Raw genomic sequence first — 5,029 nt, forward strand, 5'->3', positions numbered from 1 at the left:
GCTTATAGTTTGTGTGGAATTTGTTTTTGCTCACACATTGCCCTTTCGCCTGTGTTAGCACCTTCCTTCCTTTTTGTTGTTATATTCAATATAATTTTTCTTTTTATTGTTATTCTAACGTTTCACCTGTATTCTCGTATTTCTCACTCACTTATTCCCTTTGTTTATATCTTCCATTTCGCACACGTTTAATTTTTTACATTTTGTTGTTGTCAATGCGACAATTAATGAAAGCAATAAAACGCTTAGTGTGCATTTAGTTAGTGTCTGTCGGTTGCTAGTGTAGTTATTGTTGTAAAATGCTAGCTACACTTTTATTCTCCATAAACATACAAACTGAACAAACGGCATCAAGTTCTTGTCTAGAAAACTTTTTTATTTGGCGAGATGTTTTTACGAAATTTGCTATAAATTGTTTCCAAAAGTATTCCATTAAGTCTGATCGTTTGTAAGGCAGCTATATGCTACAGTGATCTAAAATTTATATATCAGATATTTTGGAAATTATCCGAATAGATTTTTCAGTTCGAATCACCATAGCATATAGCGCTATACAAACAATTCAAACCAAATTCTTATAAAGAAATACAGAAAAAAAGATTCTTCTAAAGAACTTTTTATTTATTTCCGAAGGGTATTCTAGCTTCGATGCAACCGAAGTTAGCATGTTTTCTTGTTTTTGTTTAAGTTATTCAAAAATATTTTTTAGTACATATGGCCACTCTATAACCATTTTATTTCACAAATAATTTATTCGAATTAAAAATATTTAGCAGTCTTTCAGTTTTTTCTTAAGTACATATATATTTTTGATTTTTCTTCGGTCGGAATAAAGACTACTCCTACACCATAAATGTACCCAACTTGGTGGAGGGTCCTTCTTATTTTAAATATTTGGAAAGACATCTACTAAACTGCTCGTGCCAGTGGCGTGGCTAGGGGTGGCCGAAGGGGGCCGCCGCCCCGAGCGCAACGTCTTGGGGGCGGCAAAACGATCTTCGCTGTTTTTTAATATTCAGAAAAATCCTTCAACAAATTTTTTTACAAAATTTATTATAAAAGATAAAGAGGTTTACACTCACAATGTAATAATCTGAATAACAATGAAAAATATTAATTTTTACTCGAATACTCTTCAGTCTTTGAATTTGTCTTATATCTTTTGGCTTGTATCTTTCTTAAAAATAGTAATAGAACTTAAAGATGCACTTTTCTAGCTTTGTCTAGCGACGTGTCACTCTCACAGTTACCCTATGCTTTGAATGTAACAAATACTTTTATTTCTCCAAATTTTCAAAAATGGTATTTAAAAACTCCAATTCGGCCAAAAATTCCTGCAAATTGTGTCAAAAGTGTACAAGAAATAGGGCGAAAATGGGTTTTTTCTATGGCTTTTAATAAGATGTAGATCGAAGATATTTTGTAAAAATTCACTTTTGTTCGAACCATCTCATGAAACTTGTAGGTAGGTAGATAAAGGGGGGCGGCAGAATATCCTTCGCCCCGGGCGCCCGAAGTTGTAGCTACGCCACTGGCTCGTGCAGTATTGAAAATTAATTAGGCAAATCAGCAAATGCCTCTGAGATTAAGATGGACGTGGCAATGGGAGCTGTTTTACATTACGATGTCAGGGAGAGATATTATATTTAAGATGTTATAAATACATCAGGGATCAAGGTACAAAAATTGCATCTTTAATTAATCCTTGAAAAATTTTTAAAAAATAAAACGAGTTTCAAATGCACAAAAAATATAATTTGCTCTCTTTAAAGCGACACCTAGCGTTCAATAGCAACAAACCTCAATGAAACAAAGCTATATTATAAAGCTCGTAAAAGTAGAGACAAAAAAGCACATGCCAAAGCTTTCCAACGAAAAGTTTATTTGAGTAAACAGTTATTTACAAACATTTAAATAAAGTGATTACCAGCCATAACAAAATCTTGGATACTCTTTCGTGTAGGATCTATTAAAAGGTGCGATTTATAAAAGTGTACTTTCTACAAACCAGTAAATTACATACATACATAGTATGTAGATAGAAGGGAGAACCTATGTATTTAAACTACTTTTGGACTTAAAAACATTGCCGAAACACGGAAAACGCAACACTCAGCTGGACAACAAAATAAAAAAATCTCTTAATTGGCGCGTCAAACATCAAGCAGCGAGTAATTTCATCGCCTTTTATTACTCTAGATAATGACATACATACATATGTATAAGGGACCCCTGGCCATAATATCTAAAAAAACTTCATCAATTATAGCTTACAGACAATTGCTGCTTCTCTTATTATATCGCCAAAGCTAAACCAGAAATTGTCTACATATATATTTTCCTCAGTCCTGCAAGAATGGAAGAATAAACCAAGCCATCTCTACAGAGGTTTTCTTATTGCTGTTGCAAATACAAAATAAAATTTTGAGGTGTGCTGTCGAGTAAAGAGTTATTCGTAGGATAAAAACAATAAAAATACGGATATATACCGGTTATTTAGACAACTTGATCTTTAATCACGCTATATAATAATCGATTTCCCAAATTTTTTTAGTCGTGTGGTTTTCATTGGGGCAATACTACTCGGAGGTGATCTTTTTAACAGCTGTTACATGATTTACTCCGGAGCAATGTTTATAAATTTATTGCCAAAATAGGAGTTCGGTTCGCACGATGCAATATTCGGCCGACATAGCTGTTCAGCAGAGTCTGTAATTCGGACAACCATAGATCGAATTTACACCACTTTCAGTGGATAATACACATTCTCAGAGACGCCGCGCAGTTAGCACCGAGGTCACTTGTTGCTGTGGTGAATCTTGAAGAAGACCGAAAGGAGTCCATCCGCATTGGCGCACTTGAACCTGTGTCCATCATTTTTATGGAAGATTTTGTGGAAGGATCTTGGTTTGGACGAAACGAAAAACTCAACTCGTGCAACAATTAAAGCCGAACGACCATCAAGCAAGTCGCACGTTCGGTGAATGGATCCAAATGGCCCCCAATCCCGTTGCTCAAGAAAATGAAACTCACTCCTAATTGATTAAGTGCGTTAGTGAAGAAAATTGTCGCTTATGGAGTGATGGTAAGTAACAAGTAACAGTCAATGAGGAATACTCCCTTCTTTCTTTATAGCCGAGTTAACAACAGCGCGCGGCAGTCGTTTCTTATTTTCTTATTTCGCAATTTGGCGTCAATACGAAATACCAAATGTTGCAAGGTCTTTCTTCACCTGATCTCTCACAGTAGAGATCTTTCCCTTCCTCTGCTTCCTCCGGCGGGTACTGCGTCGAATATTTTCAGAGCTGGAGTATCTTCATCCATACGAACGGCATGACCTAGCCAGCGTAGCCTCAGTCTCTTAATTCGCAGCAATTAATCGCAATTGTGCAGCTCGTCGTTCCAATGCGACTGCGACATTCGCCGTTACCAATGCCCAAAGGACCATAAATCTTCCCCAGAACCTTTCTCTCGAAAACTCGTAACATCCGATCTATCATTTGTTGTCAATGTTCATGACTCTGCACCATACAGCACGACGGTGATGTTAAGTGACTTGTGGAATTTGATCTTTGTTCGAAAGAGGACATTACTTCTCAATTGTCGACTAAGTCCGAAGTTTCATCTGGTATGAAGAGTTATTCTGCGTTGGATTTCGAGGCTGACATTGTTATTGGTGTTAATACTGGTTCCAAGATCTTGGATCAGGAATACTATAGAGCCACGATTAATGACTTTTTCGTACCTGAATACGCGTTGTATTTCTATTTGAAAACCACATGTCTAAAAAAAGCACCCTTTACTTGCTCTCTCAACCGACAGTGCAATGGATAATACAGTATATAATATGAAATTTTTTCAAATATTTTTTAGAAAAATACTGTCTCTTTCATTAAAAAGAAATGTGATATTGACATTGGCTATATCAAACGGCCGTCAGCGAACCTCCTCATTTCCAAAGAATTGGCAATAGGAGTAGGCAGAAAAGTTAATAATAACTAACATATTTACATATGTTGTTGTCACGAGCGCATGTCGGCACCTCTTGCCGACTATAAGGCTTTACGCACTAGAAATAAACAAACAAATGTAAAACTAAATCTATGTGTATGCAAAGAACTGGAGCACTTATGGTTAATGTTTTGTTTATTTATTTCACGGAAGCTTTTTTATTTGAGAATATGTAAGCGACTGGCGGAGTATTGAAATAATACTTTTTATTTGCCTGCTTTTACCACCTGGTCAATATTTGTAAAACAGAACTTGGCGAGACGGAAGGAGTCGCTTTATTTTACTCTTTACTTTATTCGATCGCCAAGTTTGATTTTATGTCCCGCTCTTTGTTTACCAAGTATCTGGGACACACAAAGTCGTATACGTGTTTTACTTCATATACTTTGGCATCTTCAACCTTCTTAGGTATCAGTAAACTTAACTAAATCTTTTCTGCTAAGACCCTCTAAATCCAGAAAACCAGTTTTACCCCTATTTTTCTTTCAATCTCTGACTTTACACTAATTACCGACCACATTCTTGGGTTCAAAGTTTTTGGGAGCGTTTTTTTTTTTGTAGTTTATTAAGGAGTGGTCGCGACAACAGATCTTCAAATTACACCTCTAGTTTCAAATCCTGTGTCGACTGTCGAGAAAGGTGAGCTCTCAATACATTGTAGAATGATCTACGTGGAAGAAATACATATTTTTAAAATAAATTGTCCTTAAGCTAAGTATAAGTAACCAGAGTATATAAAAATATATTAATTTAAGTTTACCAACCCTTCAGAGATAACTGAAAATTCCTCCATATGTATATACTATATCAACTTTTCTAAAAACCAACAAAGATCGAAGGTACATACTTTTGACAATTCATCTCACTTAGAAAATGTTACAAAAGTACTAGAAAGTAAGAATGCAGGTGCTGTGTACTGGTAGTTCTGCTCCCTAAGATAGCTGAGACCATAGTATCAGAAAGTAAGATTGGTTTCCGTACGAAGAGAGATTAGCCTTAAGGTCGGAGTATCGTGCTC

Source organism: Bactrocera neohumeralis, chromosome 4 (assembly GCF_024586455.1).
Source record: "Bactrocera neohumeralis isolate Rockhampton chromosome 4, APGP_CSIRO_Bneo_wtdbg2-racon-allhic-juicebox.fasta_v2, whole genome shotgun sequence".
Classification (NCBI taxonomy): Eukaryota; Metazoa; Arthropoda; class Insecta; order Diptera; family Tephritidae; genus Bactrocera; species Bactrocera neohumeralis.